Source organism: Condylura cristata, unplaced genomic scaffold (assembly GCF_000260355.1).
Source record: "Condylura cristata isolate star-nosed mole 26May11 unplaced genomic scaffold, ConCri1.0 scaffold00015, whole genome shotgun sequence".
Taxonomy (NCBI): domain Eukaryota; kingdom Metazoa; phylum Chordata; class Mammalia; order Eulipotyphla; family Talpidae; genus Condylura; species Condylura cristata.
The window spans coordinates 39,305,327-39,325,725 of NW_004567116.1; the positions used below are offsets into that span (position 1 = coordinate 39,305,327).

Genomic DNA, 20,399 nt, shown 5'->3' on the forward strand with positions numbered 1-20,399 from the left:
GCCGCCGCGGGGCCCAGGCCGGAGCAGGAGCCGCGCGCCGCACCCGCTGAACCAGGTGGAGCTTACCCCCTGTCCCTTTGGGGTCTGGAGCGAGGCCGATCGCGCCCCGGCCCGGCCTGGTTAGGGGGTGGAGGGTCCCAGGCCCCACTCGAGCAGGAGTGGCGAATTCTCCTGAGGTTGGAACCCGGGCTCTGCCCAGGCACAGCCTCTGTTTCTGAATTTAGAACTTTGGGATGAAGTACGGGCACGTTGGATTTGGAGGGGCTATGAGGGATCTCGCGCCTTACGTAAGTCAGAAGTTTGGGGGAACCAGAGCGTTCTTGAAACAAGTTAGGGGCAGGTTGAAATTGCTGTGTGGAAGGAGACCGAACTTTCGCAGGAACCCTGGAGGTTCAGAGCCGTGCTGGGGGTTAGTGCTGGGTGAAGAGGCGGGGGTCGTACTGCTTTTAGAAATGTGGCCCCTGGGCCTGAGTGAGTCATTGAGAAGTGTGAAGTGTCCGGAGTTTAGGGGACCGCTTGAATTTGAGGATACGAAGGGAGTTTTCCAGACTTGAGAGTAGATTGAGTTGAGGGGATGAGCTTCCAAGTGAAGTTTTCACAAAATCTTGAGAAATGCGCGCCGAGCAAAGGGTGCTCACACGCCGGGAGGAAGCAATGCACGACAGCGATTTATATTTGTAAAATACTACTACTAATAAACGCCAGTAGTGCCCGACAAAAACAAAAGCTGACTGGGATTTAAAAGTTTTGGAAACAGAGATTGGTTGGCCGGGGCTGCCTCTATCCCCGTGACAGTGTGAGTTTCCTGCAGTTAAATGTCTGTTGCAAGACCCTGGTCTTTCACTTTGCATTTCTTACCTTCTGCAACCTGTCAGTCTTTGGTGCTGAGCTTTGGCACAGAAAATGCTCTGTGGAAAACACAAAACAAAACCTTTATGACTTGCGTGTCTGAGACCCACGGACATCAACAGCTCTTTGAATAAAAATGCGTACCTAAGTGGAGATGTTTAAGAAACATAATCAGGAAGGGACATATATTTGCAGCTTCTGTGCCGGGAATTCTGCCATGTGTTATTTTCAGTAGGGAAAAAGAGGCATTGCTTGTTTATGATAGCACAGCCCGTAGAGCCCGTAGAAACTACGGGTTCCAAAATGCAGTCTGTTTGGATTTCAAGCAGTGGGACACCTGCTACTGCCCTAGGATACTTAATTCTGCGTCTTAATTTCAACGTTCCATTCTTATTCCTCTTAAGCTTCACAACATGCTTATGAGCAATAGGGCCATAGACATTAAGTAATTTGCCTATGGACAGTTCGATCTGATTCTGTTCAAATCAGGGATAAAGGCCTCTTAAACATCATCTGATTTGTGCATGCTGTGTGCTACTTGCTTCAAATTCTGAGATTATGATAAAAAAAAAGACATTTTCTCTGGCCACCTTACTAATACTGTTTATGATATGGTCAAGTAGGGCAGAGATTTCTATTTTTATTTCCATAACCTGGACTCCCTTGTGAAATATCAGGTCTGAAATTTGAATCATGAGAAGAATTAAAGCTTGATTTGTGCAAGTTCTTTTTTCTCTTGAGGAAATTTGTTATATAGTTGTGAGTAAGGAAAATTATATGAAATGAGATTCTAACCTAGGATCTGTTGAGTCACTGAGTATCCACTAAGTAGTCTGCATGTTTATATGACCATTATAGTGAAAATTATTTTTCCTTACATATTCTTGTTGGATCATTGAGTATCAACAGTAACATGCTTAAGTCAAAGCAGGCTAGAACAATGCTGAACAGGGTTTGGGAATTATCTTTCAAGTTCAGCAGATCGAACCTCTTGAGGTTGTAAACATTTCTTTTTATTTAAAATTTTAATAGACAATGTAGTCACTTGATTCAAACAAAAATATAAGAAAGTTTATAATGAAAAGTTTCCTCTGTTCTTTTTCTCATTTCCACTTTCTCCAAAGATTCTTATTCAGTTTCTCTGCTTATACACAAAATGAGCAACTCAATTTAATTTTACTTCTTTTACAGAAAGTTACATTGTTCTGTATCCTTTTATCCTTTAATAATACATGATGGGAATCTTTTCAAAGAACTGTGTAGACTTCTTCATCCTACTTACAATTGCAAGAAATTTCACGGAATGGCTATAACATAATTTAACCATCTATTGGTGGATATTTGGATTATTTCCAACCTTTTGCTATTATAAATAATTGCTTATAAAATTACTATATAGTGTGTGTGTACATTTCAGAGAGGTCACCTATAACTTTTACCAGATTCTCAAGATAATGCAGAAAAAGATTGACCGTTAATTTAATTAAGCTCCCTCCTTCTAAAGGAGAACGAGGACCAGATCAGAGCAGTGACCAGCTAAAAATTTTGTGTTAGTAGCAGATAAACAAGATCTGAAAGAATGACTTATTAATCCAAGCTAAAAAATAGCCTAATTCATAATTAAGAGCTCATGATGACTTTTTATAGAGAAAACTGAAAATGCCAATTTCATAAATATTTGCATTATGCTTTTACAAGTGGGAAATATCAGAAATAGCAGTTGTGGGTATGTTCAAAAGTATTTGCTTAGCAGACATCTTCTGGCAAAGTTCAATCAGTTGATAAAAGAAAGGTCAGGCCTGCTTTGTGATACTGGAGGCAAAATATTGTAGTAAGTGCATTGCTGTTCAATGAAAGTCTCCAATTTTAAAAATTTTGTCAAAACCCCATGACTTTTGGAATTGAATCATCTGTGGAAAAACATGTAAGAGTTTGGGCTTGCTGAAGATTTTTTTATTTTTTGTTATTTTCTTGGCATACTTTAAATTTCAGAACTTTAGTGATCCCCATGTAAAATGTTTTATTTTTACATGCGTTTTAAATTTGCTTTGGTTCTAACATCAGTTGTTCTTGTTGATTTGTGTAACACTGGGTGTGAAGCCTAAGTCAGTGTTTATTTCAAGGTGAACCCAGATTTCAGCTTTGTGTTCTTTGAGGAGCTACAACTCATTGACATATTACACATTTGGACCATCTTGCATAATACAGCAAGTATTTAATGAGCGCCTATTTTGTCTGGCCACTGCTCTAGGTTCTTGGAAGACATCAGTGAATGAAATAATCAAAGATCTCACCCTCTTGGAGTTTATGTTCTGGTTCAGTGACTTAGAAAGTGTTTGCGACCCAGCTGTCTATAGGTAGATTTACAACTATATGCACAAGTAGTACTTAAGTTTCATCGATAATAATGAGTTTTAAGTTTAACAGTTTAGTTGTTCTGTTTGAAATCCAAGGATGATCATTCTAAGTTATACTTGAAACTTTTTAGCACAATTCTTTTTCTTCTACCATGGAAAATAATTGGAGAGCAAAGCCAGACAAAAGACTGATAAGCTTTTAAATTGACAGTCTTTTTTTTTTTTCCTATTTGTAATGTTAAAAATGCTTTTCAGAAACTGAAAAGATACAAAAAATTTGACTAGTGCAGCATTTATCCCACCTCTTTTCCCCTTTCAACTTCCCTGTTCATTTAGGATTAATGTTTATACATTTAAAGTATTTCCTCTTTCTATGAAAAACAAGTAGTTCTGGTTTATTACTCAGTTGACAGACAATGTTTGCTATGTGTAAAGCCCAAATTGTATTCAGGACTAGTGAATAACAAAACCATGTGATAGTAGTGTAGAAGGACAGGAATTCCCCTATTGGTAAGGATTTGCTCTAAAATGACTCAACCTGTTATCTTTAATGACACATTTTCCAGAGTTGTGCCCTTACCTGTTATACTCATGCAGGAAATATTTGTCTTGTGTTTCTGTGTTTCTTAAAACTCAGGATGAGATTACCACATCATGTATTCTACTAACTAAATATTACTTACCGTGGAAGGAATAGCTCAACTCTCTAGGATTTAGGGTTGAGCAACAGGAATTTAGGAGATACTTGCTTTTGTTCATGCATATTTCAATTCTCTGACTTCCATTTACTCTCTTGGAAGAGTTGCTTGTCTTGAATTCATTTATATCTGAGAATGCTGAAGAATGTAAGATTTTTTTTTTCAAGTTTCATTCTACTAAGTTAATTAGCATTTTGGAACACACAGCATGCAGTATGACACAACAAGATGATGAATAAGGTATGGACTCTTTTAAGATTCCCCAGTCCAGTTGGGGAAACACCTTGTCGATTAACAATAGGAAGTAGTTAAATGAGGTAAAAGTCTAGTACTGTATAGGAGAGGGCTAACTGATAATTTGGAAGAAACCTGAGGAAAGACTGTGACTTGTATGTTGAAAAGTAGGAATTCTCCAGATTGGGGGGTGGGGGTACAGAAGAACCTGTGTGTACAAAGGCATGAACATGCTTGGCATATTTAGGGACTGACAAAGAGGTAACTATAGATGGAATATGAGACTGGTGTGGGAAAGGAGTAAAGATTACAGATGTTAGATCATGAAGGGATTGTGTGTCATGCTAATAGAATTTAGGACTTATTCTAGAGGTAGTACAAAATTTCTATCTTAAAGATTTTTAAGTAGTGGAATGATGTCATCATAATATGCTTTTTGAAAGATGATATATTTTGGCACATGGAGAAAGATTTGATTAGAAGCTGGAGATAGGAAGTTCAATTAGGGGACTATTTTAGCAGGTCAGGAAAGAGATGAAAAGGGGCTGGACTAAAGCTGTGACTATGAAGATGTTTCAGTCATTCATTAATTTTGTAATCATCTGAGAGACTTCGGTGAGATAAGCAACTAGCTATTAAAAAAAAAAGGCATGACTTTTGTCTCAGAGTCGAAGTTTAGTTTGAAAGATTGGTATATAAACATGAAACTAATGTGGTATAATGAATGCAGTAATAACTGTAATGCAAGATACAGTTGTAGAAGGCATTTTGATATAAATAGAGCCAGTTAATGGAACAGGATCTGGAGACAACTTCCTGGATTTGAATTCCAGCTCTGCCATTAATTCCAGCTCTGCTGTGTATCATTTGGGCATCTGGCTTCAGCTCTGTGCCTTATTTTCCTCACTTCTAAAGTATGGATAGTAATAGTAGCAAAATCGTAAGATTATTGTCCCAAATATGAGTGATTATAATGCTTGACATATAACAACTTGGCAGATAAGGGCTCTATAAATATTAGCTGTTTTCAAAGAAGAGGAACTCAACTTGTGTGGGTCAGCGATGATTTTAGTGAAAGGCAGATACTTGACCATGAGTATTAAGTAGGTAGGTGAGAGTAGAATAAAGATGAGGGAAGTCAGTACATTTAAAGGAATAGGATTATGAAACAAGGACAGTTGTAGAGATTGTAAACTAGAAGCAGTTGTAGCATCAAATACATGTGGGAGAGTGGAGGAGGTAGAATTGAAGAATTAAGCAATAGCTGGATAATAGTGGACTTTGAAAGCCATACTAAGGAGTGAGTATCCACTGAAGAGGAGTTTTCAGGAAGAGTTCATCATTGCCTTTTAGAGTGAGCATAAGAGGGTTTAGCAATGGATTGTAGGGCCCAGATTCTCTTTTAGCAAGATGGATAATTTAGATAAGCTGAAGACTCCTCTACTACAAATATGGGGGAAAATGGAATGTTATCAAACAATTCTTTTAAATGCTTTCCTGAACTTGCAAGAAATAGTAAAATCTCCAGGTTTAGAAGCAAAAATGGAACTAAAAAAAAAAGCTGTGAGCTCTTGAGCTCATGCTGTATTGCCCTAGAGCAGAGTGAAAGGGAGGAATGAGATGTTATTACTGGTTTTCTACTGCTAACTGATTGAGTTTTTAACTATATGGAAAAGGAACCAAAACTAAGACCTCCACATAAAGCTGGGATTCTTGATGTACTATATTCTAGGTAAAAGGGTGAGCTAGAGAAAAAAATCTTCCCACTGAGATGAGGCAATAATAAGTAATTTTGTCTTGATTTTGCCTGGGCTCTAGGCAAAAGTAGAAATGGGGAAAAAAAATTTTTTCCTGAGAAATTAAAGCACAAAACTGATAGTTACTCATATTTGAGATCTGAGCTTATAAAGTATGGCTCAGGTTTCCCCATGCTAAGAATTTCCTATAAAAGCTCGCTCAAACTCATGATACACATCAGTCACCTAAAGAAGGTAAAACAGGACATATATAACTCAGGCAACAAAGGGATTCTAGCAGAAGAAGAAAGCCCAACAAAAGATGAATTTATAATTGAAAATGACAACACATGAGGGGAGTTTCAACCACAAATGAGAGTTAGCAGATTGAATTAGCAGGAGGATTAGATCTCTAAGAACTAGAATAGTAGAATGGCATTTTGAGACGTAATTTAAATTAGTATATCTTTGGTGACTAAGACAGTAAAGAATTAATTGACATTCCAAACAATGAATAAGACATTATGAAACAGGCATATTTGAAAAGAAACTAAACATGAAAGTATAGTGAGTGAAGTTAAAATAATAACAACAACAACCAGCTCAGTAAATACATTTACACAGATGAGAAGAGTGGGAGTTAGATATGAAAAACACCTGAGAATGCAAAACAGTAAGATGATGGGAAATATGAAGGAGAGATGAGGAGAAACAAAGGACAGCTCAACAAGCACCAATATCTAATAGTAGTTACTGAAGGAGAACGTGGACACATGGAACGTAACAAGGGACACATGGAACGTAACAAGGTGATGGCAATTATTTTTGAACCAATAAGATGTGAATCCTTAAGTTTACGACTTGTGGGACCCTGGAAGAATTAAACCAAACCAGACCAGAATCTTACTTTGAATGCATTGCAGTGAAACTGCAGAACACCAAAGATACTTTGAAAAGCAACTAGAAAGAAAGACAAAGCAGTCATACTAAGAGCAGATATCTCTTAATCAACACAAGAGACCAGAAGAAAACTGAATAGTTTCCAAGTGTGACAGAGATCTGAATTTCATACTCAGATAAGTTCTCATTCAAAATTGAGAGCAAAATAAAAATATTTTCAGACAATAATATACAGAATTTACCACAATGTTTTTGAAATAACTATTTTAGTAAATAATGGATTTCAGGAAAGAAATGCAACTTAGGAACAGGAGTAAGATACAAAAGTCATGGTGAACAAATAAGTCAGTAGATAAATTAAACTAACATTGACTGTACAAAATAAAAGCAGTGATGACAAGTTTTTAGTAGCTAAAAACAAGGTAGAACCAAAATACTACACAAGGGTAAAATGTAAACTGGAGAAAAAACTCATCAGCGTTGAGATTCTGAAAAGTTATAAGATCCTAAAAATAGCTTAAGGGGCATATCAAGATATTAACTTTAGGCTTTTAGTCAGATGCATTTTAAAAAGTTTAAGAATACTAAAAAGAAATACACTGTATAACTTGTTCTACTGCACTTATTTAGAACCAGACCTCTCAAATAGAGAATATACATTATTTTAAAAATGTGGAGCATTCATATAGACACAAAGAAAATGGCAACAAAAGATCAGATAACAAGATATATAAACCATCTTGTCTGATGCCAATAAACTTTGAAATTAATGACAGAAATATTTGTAGTTCCCCCACACCACTAGTCCATGTTTGAAAATCTAAAAAGCAGTAATGAAAATGAAACTTAAATAATGTATATGTGAAGAACAAAGTCATGGAAATTAGAAGCTACTTAGAATTGCTAGTCCACTGAAACAACAGTGAATTGAAACATTTTATCAATATCTGTGGAATATCACCAAGACAATACTTAGATGAAAATTTAAGTGACTTTATCATATTTCTTTGAATCCTGAGATGCCATTACTTGTAAGATGCACTGTTTTCCTAATTCATTGCCTATCACTTTGACTCTTACTGAAATTTATCTAGATACAGATTTAGTACATTACTCATGCGTATCTTTTTTAAAGGAGGTGGAGTCATATGCAGAATATACCTGTGACTTGTTCATACGTAGAGTCTGACACTAAATCAGTTTTTAACCAAATAATGAAGATTTGTATTTTTTTACAGGTTTTGACCAAATAATGAAGGTTTGTGTTTCTCTACGTAGTACTGCTCACTGTATCACTGAACGCATTGGTGGTACCGAATTTAGGAGTGCTGGACAGCTGTTTACAGCACTCAGATGCTAGTACCTAGTAAGTTTTGACAAGGCTTTCTTGAGCTTGCCACACAGTATCAACTAAAGGTTTTAAGCTACATTTTTGTAGCAGGATTGTTTGCTAATGTGAGAGGTTACAGTTGTCTAATCATGCCAACAGATATAACCACTAAGTCACTACATTTTTAAGTTGTCTGTGTTCATACATGACTGCTGCCTGACCCTGATTGTAAGACTTCAGTTGTAGGAAATACCTCAATTTTACAGATACCAATAATGAAAAATGTATATCCTAGAATCTATGAAGTATATGGATAGAAGAAAGGGTGAAATTTATTAAGTGGCCAGTTAAAGAAGTTAGAAAAATAATGGCAGATCAATCCCAAAGGAAATAGAAGATAGGAAAGAATAAAGTGCAGAAATTAATAGAAAACAGATCTTGATAAAACAATCTAATTCATTGAAGATATCATTGAAGCTGTATTATAGACAGATCTTTGACAAGACTGGCTAAAGAAGAAAAAAAAGCAATAAGGCATAGTGTTTGGAACAGCAAAAGGAATACAACGGTAAATACAAAAAAGATGTTTTAAAAATCCATAAATAAAACTTTATATCCGTGAATTTGAAAAGTTATATAAAATAATCAATTAAAATGTAACCTGCCACAGTTGACTGAAGAATAACAAGTATGAATAGAAATATAACTAGTAAGTGGGACAAACAGTCAAACATTAAGATATTATGAAACTATATTAATTCAAACAATAAGAATTGCCGTGAAAATAGTTGGAATAACCAGTATTAAGTATTTAAGGAGTCTAGTAACTTGCCTCTGTAATATATTTGAATATGGCAGATGATGTGTGGCACTACAAATTAGAAAGGCAAACATATCATTTTCAATTGTTGTGGACAATAAACTAACCTTACAGAAAACAAGAAAAAATAGATACTATACTGTCTGCAAAAAGTTAGCTCTTAATAGACTAAAGGTCAAACTGTAAAACTTAGAAAATACTGGGATTATGTAGAATTCTTTAAATAAAACCAGAAAAGAGGGTCCTCCATGGTGGCTCAGTGGTTTAAAGTGCAGCACTACAAAGCTGCATCTGCTTCAGCTTGAGTTCGATCCCCACATGGCGTGGCAGACCTCCCCTGACCTGTCTGCTGCTCCCGCTGCTCCCGTCCTCAGTGTACTTTGTCAGTCTGCCTGTTCTGCTCCCCAGTCTGTCTTTGGTGAATCCTCTCACTGGCCCTGCACCTCTGGCCTGTACCCCAGTTCTGTATGCATAAATAAATAAATCTTTTTTTTTAAAGAAAAAGAAAGCATAAAAGATTGATAACTTGATCACATAAAAAAAAGAGCCTCAGCATGATAAAGGGTACTGAAGTATGAAAATAAGTCACAGAGTGGGAGAAAATATTTGCAATAAAATAAATAATGGCCAAAATACATAAAGGACTACAAGTTGCTGACATGCTTCTTGTGAGAAAAATGATGAGGGAAATTTTGATGCTTTACAGATGAGGAAAACCAAATAACTAATAAACATCTGGAATAATGCTCAATATTATTAGTAATCAGGAAAGTACAAATTAAAACAACAATGAGAAACCATCACACTGGCATAATTTTTGGTTGATTAATTGTTGGGAGCTTACACAGTACTGCAGAAATATATGTTGGTGTTGGCAGTTTGTACGGCAGTTTGGCCTTAACTAGTAAAGAGAGATATCCCATGTGATGTGGTGATTCCATTAATAGGCATCAATCCCAGTGACACGAGTTAAAAGTAATACTTGCTATCCTTGATAGGAAAAAAACATGTTTGTATGTGGATTTATTTGGATTCTGTCATAGTAGAGAGGGAGAAATGATGCTGCTGGAGACAGTAGAGAAAAACTAAATTCAGGAATAGATGAGAGAAGAGGAGATCCAGAACACCAGGGGGAGACTGATACTTTGTATGAATAGAGATACCTCTACCTGGTGACTCACTGCTCTATATTTTTGTACACTACTGTTTTATAGCTTTTTCCTCTAGTGAATCAAATTCTGCTCTTCTACTTCAGTATTCAAGTATTTAAAGACCACAATTATTATTTCTATCTAAATTTTAGGTTAAATTTATCAAATTCATCTTTGTGGTACTCCTTCCCTTCCTCAGGATTGTGGTCATGTCAGAGTTAATTTAATTTGCTTTTTGGGATTTAATTTGCATTTTGAAACCATTTGACCTTTTGTCATTTATGATTATTCTGTCTCTGTCTGGGATGTTCTTCCCTGTTATTCTTCGAACAAATTTGTAAGGATCAGGCAAAACATGAGTGCTCTATGAATTTTTTTTTCTCATTCAAATACTTGATTGTTTCCTTTGTGCTACCACTTGAGCATGCACATCCTCATGTCCCTGGATTTCAGCTCCATTTTTGTGTGTCTGTCTCTGGCAGTCTTTGAGATCAAGGATTATCTTTTAGGGTACCTAGAATATGTTAGACACTTAGTAAATGTTTAGTGAAGGAACAAGTTTACAAAAAAATAAGTTTGTGTTAACATTTCACAATTTACTATTCTGGTCATCTTTAAATATGCAACTCAGAATTGAGTGTAATACTTTAAATAATGCATAGTGCAAAGTATAGTGGGTTTATGACTTCTGGCCCTCCCTAGTGGCACAAGCTGTGGCCAGCTTGAGTGGCCAGGGAGCTGACCCATATGGTGCTGCAGACCTCTTGTCTCGCTGTCTCTCTGGCTGCACCCCTCAGCAGTGTATTGCAGTACATCTGCCTGTTCTGTTCCCCAACCTGTCTCTGGTGAATCCTTTCATCCCCACCCCCTGCACCTCTGGCCTACACCCCAGTTCTTGTGTGCATAAATAAATCTTAAAAAAAAAATCAAGGATTATGTTGATGTTGCTCATACTGTATTTGTAAGTATCAAAATTGTCCTTTATTTTTCATGAGCTGCTATCAAATCAGTTTGAATACACGTAAAATTAAGCCTGAATACACCTTATATCCAATTTTAGTGCTTATTTTTTTTTTTGAGTAACAGTGAACTCATGTTGCCTTTCCTTCCTTTTTAACCAACTCTCATGTTTTGTGTACTGTTTGGTTCTGTAAAACTATTAAAAAAGGGCCCTCCCTGTTTGTGCCACGGGTTAAAGCGCAGCCCTGCAAGAGAGCTGCAACTGCTTCAGTGCAGAGTTTGATACCCAGTGGGGGAGGTGACCACATGGCGCAGCAGACCTCTCCTGACCCACCCGCTGCTGCCCGCTGTAGTGTACTTCCTTGATCTGCCTGTTCTGCTCCCTATTCTGACTCTGGTGAAGCCTCTCACCACCCCTGTGTCTCTGGCCTGCACCCCAGTTCTGTATGCATAAATAAATCTTTTTTTAAAAAGCTATTAAAAAAAGCTCAAAAGATTAGAAGATTCCATTAATTGGAAGTTGAGTTGGACTTTGCTAAAATTTATCTTTGCTTTAACTATAAAATCTTTACTAAATTTTACTTCCTGCATATAACACAATTTTTAAAAGATTTTGGTACAAAATGTTGCTCATATAAAAGTACATTTTTATTGGTTCATTTATAAAAGCCACTTTTTTACATTGACACACATATGTAGACATCATCCTGACCTTCAAGGAGATCTCTTAGCTTGGGGTGTCAGAGGCAGAGGCAAGTAATTGTAGCATAGGTGATAAATGCTACTCCAGTTGAGACAAATGCAGAATGTTTGAGGGCCTGCAGGAAGCTAATGCAATTTTCTTTTGGTTAGTTAGAAACACTTCACAAAAGAGAGGGAAATAAACAGGCCTTGCAAATAATCACCACAGTAAAAAGGGCAAAAAGCATTCTGGGAAAAGGAAGTAGCATATATGAGCCATAGAGGAAACACGATATGACGTACATTTAGGGATAATGCGATGTGTAGGGGAACAGTATTAAGGGAATGGCAGGAAATGTGGCTTGAGTGGTAGACTGGTTTTTGTTTACAAATCTTAGAAATGGAGGGAGGCAAATACAAATTATCAAGCTGGAAAATGATAGTGTCAGTTCTCTATATACTATAAGGAAGCAATGTTGAGTATAGAACGAAGTAAGGTAACAGGCCAGTTTACTACCAATTGACACACATTAAGTAGGTGTTGAAAAATTAGAGGAGATGAACACCATGTTAAAATAGTTGCTTCCATTTTATAGATGAAGGAACAGGCTTAGCAAGTATACAAAGGTAGGAACAAATCTAGCGGGTAGTAGGCTTCCAAATCCTGCACTTTTTTCTAATTTTGTTGTCATTCTTCCTGTGGACTATTGTGAACAGTTCTTCATCTCAAGCAGCAGACATGAAGACATGTACTAGGCTCTTTTGCAGTGGCTATAGTGATGGGGACAGGCTTGGAATCTGCTTAGGGATGAAAGTGTTGGCCCAGTCTTGGCGGCGTTCCTTATCCCCACATATGTTTCTGTACCCTCTTATTTTGGCCTTTTGTTGTTTTGACTATTCTGATCCAATATGGATTGCCTAATTGTAGCTTGTTTTTTAGTGCTTTCTGGGTTTAACAAAGAACTGTATTGCTTTGACTCTACTTGTTAAATACCTGCTTGTACAAATCCTTTTGATGACTATTCTTTGTCTTTCATTAGCCCTATGTCTTAGTCAGTGTGGACTGGGTGGCTTATAAACAACAGAAACTTACTTCTCACAGTTCTGGAGACTGGGGAGTCAAAGGTGAAGACAATGGTAGACTCGGTGTCTCTTGAGTGTCCAACTTCTGGTTCACAGCCATAATCTCCTTGTGTCCTCATTTGGAGGAAAGGGGAAGGGAGCTTTCTGGAGTCTCTCTTAGAAGGGCCCCCATTCATGAGGGCTCTGCTCTCATTACCTAACTCACCTACCTAAGCCTCACCCACCACCAAATATCATCACATGGGGAATTAGGTTTCAACATACAAATTTGGGGAGTGGTGGTAGGGAGGGGTAGGTAGGCAGACAGTGTTCAGTCTGTAGTACTAGGACTTGGCAAATCAGTCAGCCCATCAGGTCCTCCTGCTGCTTCCTTTTATAGTTACCTAATAAACTACTTTCTGGTTGCCCCACTAATACATATATAAACACTTCTGGTGCCATTTTTTTTCTTCCCTTGAATTCCTTATAGAGTCTTAGATTCTTGAAGAAGTCCTATCCTTAAAATTGTGAATTTTTTCTTTTACCTTACAGGAAGTTTCTAACATTAAACAAATATCAATTATATATTCAAAACAATACTAAACATTGTATTAGGTCATGTCATTTTTATCATTTATAACAATTATTTTGAGGAAGGTATTCTTTTGGGACATGGGGAAACTGAGCCTCCAGAAGTTATAGCAAGCCGATTGTTACACTGTGAAGGGATAGCCCAGGACCTTTTAACTTATAGGAGTTAAATGAGATACTAACGTAACTGATAAAGTATTAAAGTAAGAAAAAGTGTTTAATAGAGTATAGTTAGACATTCCTGATAGAAGTAGCACCCTTATACTGTTGCAGGGGTGATTCTGCCCCAATTTGGCATTGTTACCACAGGAAGTTAAAGAACACCCTAGTTCCCAAGGATGCTGCTTGACTGAAGTTTTACTGTTCGTTAGTAGTCTTTTCATGTGAGTAAGATTAAATGTGGTATACAGTCACTGCTGCCTGCAGATCAGTTTATTCCGTACTGTAATATTGAAGGCTCTAGAATAATCTGTGCTCAACCTTCCTTTCTGGTCTATAAAATTCTCCTATGCAAACTTTCTCCTCTAGCAGAACATTTTTATTCACTATTCAAAAAATAAAGCAGTTTTTTCTTTTTTTTTTTTTTAAAGATTTATTTATTTATGCCTACAGAACTGAGGCACAGGCCCCAAGTGCAGGGGCAGAGAGAGGACTCACGAGAGACAGAGTGGGGAGCAGAACAGGCAGAAAGATGAAGTACACTGCCTAGGAGAGGTCTGCTGCGCTGTGGGGTCAGCTCCCTGGCTGGGGATGGAACTTGTGCTGAAGCTGCTGCAGTTAGCTTCACGGTGCGAGCTTTAACCCATTGCACCACCAGGGAGGACCCGTTTTTTCTTTTTTCTTAATTGTGTAAACACATTGCATGAAATTCACTTTTAAGTCTGCAATTTCATTCTGTCACACTTTTGATAATGCCTTTTTATTTACATGAATTGTTGCTCTTTTTTTACTTACCTAACTTGCCAGTCAGACTCAACTTGATGCCATCTTTTTTAGTCCTTCATCCAAGCCTTTGTTCTCATCCTCCTACAGATTTATATTGCAATGTTTGTTTGTAAAATTAATTTGGCAGTAGTTTATTTTGTGACATTGCATCATCTCAGTAGTTTAAATCTGTTTTTAAAACTTTTTTTTAATAATAGTTTATTTTTACATCATTTTGTACATTTTTTTTTATCTCAATAGTAATCCCTGTGGGTTTCCCATCACTGATTCACCCATGTGCTGGTTTTAAAACTTTTAATGAAAAAATAAAACATAAAACATGCTGGCCTATAGATGTGGTAGAAATGGAACTTGCGGTGCACTATGGTGGGATTAATTGTATAGCGACTATAAAGAGCAATATGGAGGACCCTCAGAAAATTGAAACTAGAACTACTATGTGACCCGAAAATTCCATGTTTAGGACTATATTCAGAGAAAATGAAAGCACTAACTTAAAAAGATGTCCACTGCCATGTTTACTACAGTATTTATGTTCCACACATAAAAAAAAGTGTAGTCTTTTACAGATAAATGGATAAAAAAGTTCTCTGTCTCTCTCTGTCTCTCTCTCTCTCTCTCTCTCACACACACACAGAGAAAAAAATTGTTATACCCTAAAAATTGAGGCAGTCCTACCTTTTGTAAGATGGATGGGTGGACCTTGAAGACATTATGCTAAGTCAGACACAGAGAGCCATCCTATGATCTCACTTGTATGTGTAATCTAAAAACACCAGAAACCAAATTTTTAGATAAAAGACATTTGTGGTTATCAGAGGCAGAGGATCAGGGAATGGGGAATTGGAGGAAGGTGGTCAGAGCTACAAACTTCCAGCTATAAATAACACTAATAATGTAATGTACAACATAACTATAGTTATGGTATATAACAGGTTGTTGATACAGGTGTATGGTAATGACAGGTTGTTAAGGGAGTGAATCTAATGTTTTCATGAAATATTTTTTCCTTTTTATTACATCTATATGAGATGACATTATTTAAACTTATTATAGTAATCATTTCACAGTGTATAAATCAAATCATCATGCCATAATCTTTAAACTTAAACTGATATATGTCACTTGTTTCTCAGTAAAACTAGAAAAAAATAGATTGTGAAGTAGTATAAAAAAAAACTTTGTGAATTTATTTTAGCTAATAATGTACAGGTATAACTGGGAGACATTGTGGGCTTGGTTCCAGATCGCCACAATAAAGTGGAGTTTTTGTTTTCTAGTGTGTACTAAAGTTTATACTGTACTGTAGTCTATTAAATGTGCAATAGCATTATGTCTTAAAGTCTTAAAAGAAATGAAGTAAGCACATACTGTTAGAAAAATGGGACCCTCCTTAGTGGTGCAATGGGTTAGGACGCAGCACTGCAAGCTGGCCGAAGCCACTTCAGTGAGAGTTCGAGCCCCAGCCCCGGAGGTGACCCACGTGGCACGTGGCAGACCTCTCCTGACCCGCCCGCTGCTCCCCTCAGCAGTGTACTTCATAGATCTGCCTGTTCTGCTCCCCACTCTGTCTCTGGTGAAGTCTTTTACCGCCCCAGTACCTTGGTTCTGTATGCATAAGTAAATCTTTAAAAAAAAAGAAAAAAGAAAAATGGTACTTATATTCTAGTATAATGTGAGGTTGCCATAAACTTTCAAGTTAAAAAATTACCAAGCTGTGAAATTCAGTAAAATGAGGATATCTGTATATTTCAATGTTTTGGGGTTAGGTCTCATGCCTTTTTTGTATATATTTTCTGTCCCTATATCTTTCCCTGATTTCTCATTGTTTTTCCCTCTTTAATTTCCTGATCTCTGGTAATAATTTCCATTATTCTTATGTACATATTTGAAAATTTGATGTGTTATCCCTAATTTCTTTTTCTCCAGATTTCGCAACTTATATGTTTATTCCTTTTTCCATTGTTAGTGCCATTTCTGGTGTTTTTTTTTTTTTTCCATGTTTGAAAATTTCAGGCAATATTCAACCTGGGGATTTCTGTCTCATTTTAACCTAAATGATTTCCTATCATATTAAAGTGATATAAAAAATCTTTTGATACAGTTTTAATAGCAGAATATATTGTATGGATTAGCCATAATTAGTCAAATTAATTCTTCAGTATTGGGCATTTAGATTACTCATAGTTTTTGCTTTGCAATTATGAATGATGATGCATTGAAAATCTTTTTATATAGAAGTTTTTCTATATTTTAGATAAGTTTTTTATATTCTTAGAAATTTTTAGTTCAGAGTGATATTTTATGAGTTCTTGATATATAAACTGTGATAGTTTGATTGGATTTGTTCTTTACCGCAGGATTGTTTTACTATACAAGCAGTATAAATTAATATTGTAGTAATTTATGGTGTTAATTATGGTCCTTAATTTTTATATTAACAAATTTTATTAGCTTTTGGCTTTTCCTTCTGTGCAGGTAAATACAGTTTATATTGCCTACTCTAAATTGTTAACTTGTCTTGGGCAAGTGGATAAATGAGCATTTTGTATCAGTATAAGACAGTTGGTATCCTGTTATTTGTACTCTTGAAGAGTTAGAAGGAGCAAAGTACAAAATAAAATATGCAAAACGGAAACCTGTAGTTTGGTTTTAGAAGACACTTGTGGTTCCTTCCCTGTGTTTCCGTCTCTTAAAACCCTACTTTTACATGATGTTATGCTTTAATTGAGCTCTAAAATTTCTCCTTTCACATACTTCTTTTGACAGTGGTGGTCCAATAAGGAGAATGGCCAGTTTCCTGTGTATCTTTACTTACACAGACTTTGGTCGTAGAAGATATACTTTGACCATTGTCTTCCTTTGGCTGTTCTACCTCTTGATGTTCTATGCAGCACTCAGGCATTTAGTTTTATAACTCTTTGACATTTTCTAGTTTCATTTAGATATGTTTTTCTTTTCTAGTAAGATTATAATTATTTTGGTATGTGAGCCACACATGTACACCTTTATTCTACTTCTTTCTTAAGGCAATATTCTCTACTTTTGCCTTCGTCCTCACTTCATTCCTTCTTTAGTAATGCTTTGTGGTTTCATCATGAGATCTTGTCATCTTCACTGCTTATAAAGAACATAGAATTTGCTTTTGGCTATGATCGAGCAGATTGTAGCAGACCAAAACTCCTGCTGAAAATAACTAGAAAAGCCTGATTTAAAAAAAAAAAATCTATAAGAAGCATTGGTAAGTTGCCAAGACAGCTAGGACTTCAGACATTTGTGGATTCTTGGCAAAGGGGGAATGCAGTTATTAAAAGGCAGGAAAGAAGCAAGTCTTCTTCATGGAGCCTTGTTTACAAAAATTGTAGATTAGGGCTACCAAGGCAACCAGAAATTGAGAGACCAACATCCCAGAAAGAAGGAACATGTATCCATTAGCCTGATTCCAAGTACTATTTTTTCTTGACACATTTGCTGATTCTTCAGTTGTTCAGGGTAAAAGGTTAAGAGACATCAGGGAAAGCTACTGAAAAAGCAAAGCCATGTATTAGCAGTTCTTCATGTTGAGAAAAAAAGTTCAGGACGTTAATTTTGAAACACTCCAGACTTTAAGTTGGACACTTGGAGCGCTAAAAAACTAGAAAGAACTTTATAAATTTAGACTGTAGTCAGCCTTGTATCAGCTCATGTCCATTATGTGATCATCTACCCTTGTTCTAACTGCTTGTTAGGAGATATGAATCCTCTGTAGGATAGAACATCAGCTAGAGTCTCTACAGTTTTTCATACACTGTGAATGGCACACTATCAAAAATTATTAGTAAACCACCTAGGAATAAAAATACAGTACAGATAAAGATCTATGGTATCCCAGTCATTGGATAATTTATTCAATCAGTCTCTAATGGGAATGCATTTAGGTTATTTTCAGTCTAGTACTGTAAATGAGCTGCAAGGAACATTCTTGTATGTATGTCTTTGTCCACATGTATGATATATTTTTTTTTACTGATTTTTTTTAAAAAGACTTCATTTTTGTGTAGAAGAATTGGGGTATAGGCCAGATGTGAAGGGGAGCAGGGTGAGAGGATTCATCAGAGACAGAGTAGAGAGCAGAGCAAGCAGATTTATTGAAATGTACTACTAAGAGAAGCAGCTGGCAAGACAGGAAAGGTCTGCTGTACCATATGTGGGCCTGCCAGGGATCAAACTCAAGCTATCATGGTGGGCCTTCATGATGCTATTGGGGGCTTAACCCCTAGGCACCAGGGGTACCCCACATGTATATCATTAAGATAACACTTGTCTTTATCCAACTTTTTGATCGCTACCAAAATCTGACATATTTAAGTGTTTTTTTTTTTTTAAAGATTATTTATGCATACAGAACTGGGGTACAGGCCAGAGGCTCAGGGGCGGTGAGAGGATTCACCAGAGACAGAGTGGGGAACAGAACAGGCAGATCGACGAAGTACACTGCTGAGGGGAGCAGCGGGCGGGTCAGGAGAGGTCTGCCACGCCATGTGGTCTCCTCCGGGGCAGGCGGGTATCGAACTCATGCGGAAGCGGCTTTTAGATTCTCAGTGCTGTGCTTTAACCCGCTGCGCCACCAGGGAGGGCCCCATATTTAAGTGTTTTAAAAGTGTTTACAATACTGAACTGAGAGTATTTTAATATGCTTATAAGTCATCTGAATCTATTTATTTATTTATTTTTAAAGATTTGTTTATTTATGCTTACAGAACCCCAGTTCATAGACCAGAGGTGTGGTGGGTGAGATTCATCAGAGACAGAGTGGGGAGCAGAATAGGCATATCTACTGAAATACACTACTGAGGGGAGCAGTGGGTGGGTCAGGAGAGGTCTCCCATGCCATGTGGGTCACCTCTGGGGCTGGGGATTGAACTTGTGCTGCAGTGGCTTCTGAGAGCTTCATAATGTGCTTTAACCCATTGTACCACCAGGGCGGACCCTGAATTTATTTTTTAATAAACTGCTTGTTCATCAGATACCTATTGTTATGATTATGAACATTTTTTTTCTTTCAAGTATTGAAAAGGTATTAAGTCATAGTGCAAAAAAACATCTGAGAGTCAGATTGCCAGGGTTTAAAATCACAGCTCTTTTACTTAACAGTAGTATTGCCTTGGGCAAGTTATAGTTTCTTCATCTATAAAAGAGTGATAATAGTAAATCTCTTCATTGGGTCATTATGAAGATTAAATGAGTTAATAAATATAGAGTGTTTAGAAATTGGCCTGGTGTAAAATAAATGCTACTTAACTGCCATCATCATAATGATACCGCTGGGAATGAAAATGGAATTTAACCTGTTATTATATGGCAAATACATTTTTCCAGATTTATCTTTTGGACTTGTTTTATTATGTTCTACAGAAATTTAAGCTTAGTTTTAAGAATGAGTTGTTTTTAGCCTGGTACAAAGCTGGCTGTGGAAAGTAAGAGTGGAAAAGAGGATATTTTAGGCAGAAACATCAAGGCAGAAATAGCATGTTTGGGTTCAGAAATAGCATAATTTGGTCCAAAACCCTAAGGTGTTGATGAAATATAAAATATGAAACAAAGAATGAAGTGAGATGAAGCTGAAGAGGTAGACAGGCTATGTCATGTAAATTGCCTCTTAAATCATATCATTGAAATAAATATAAATGGTATTTATACCATCTATGCTCACAAAAAATTCATTGGTATGTTTAAAGAAAATGCACTGGTCCCCAGTTAACCATTTTGAGGCAGGTATTAACTAGATACTTGTGTAATACAAAATAGGTTACTAAACAGTTATAGCTTATAAGCTTTTGAATTATTAATTTTATCTGTATTTCTGAGATATAGTTGTATAACTACCCTGTTACAGGTGAGAAAATCAAAGAGCAAAGAGAATTTTTAAAAATTTCCTCAAAGATGAATGACTAGTAAGTGGGACTCTCCAAATTAGGATCTAGGTTTGTCTTGGGACGTTTGGGGCCAAAGCTCTTTCTCATTCTGCGGTGCTGATGAGAAATTGAACCCACAGGCGTGAAAACTCCATTGGAGTTGTCTCTTCTCAATAAAATTGAAGAGGTTC

General features: G+C 36.6%; 1 protein-coding gene across 1 annotated transcript in view; it reads left to right on the forward strand.

The window, feature by feature from the left end:
* Window positions 1–6: 6 nt before the first annotated feature.
* RNF169 (ring finger protein 169) overlaps window positions 7–20,399 on the forward strand; it is a 64,635-nt gene continuing 44,242 nt past the window's right edge. The window contains exon 1 of the mRNA XM_012725654.1: window positions 7–55. The gene's annotated coding sequence lies outside the window, so the exon portion shown is untranslated. The remainder of the gene's footprint in view (window positions 56–20,399) is intronic.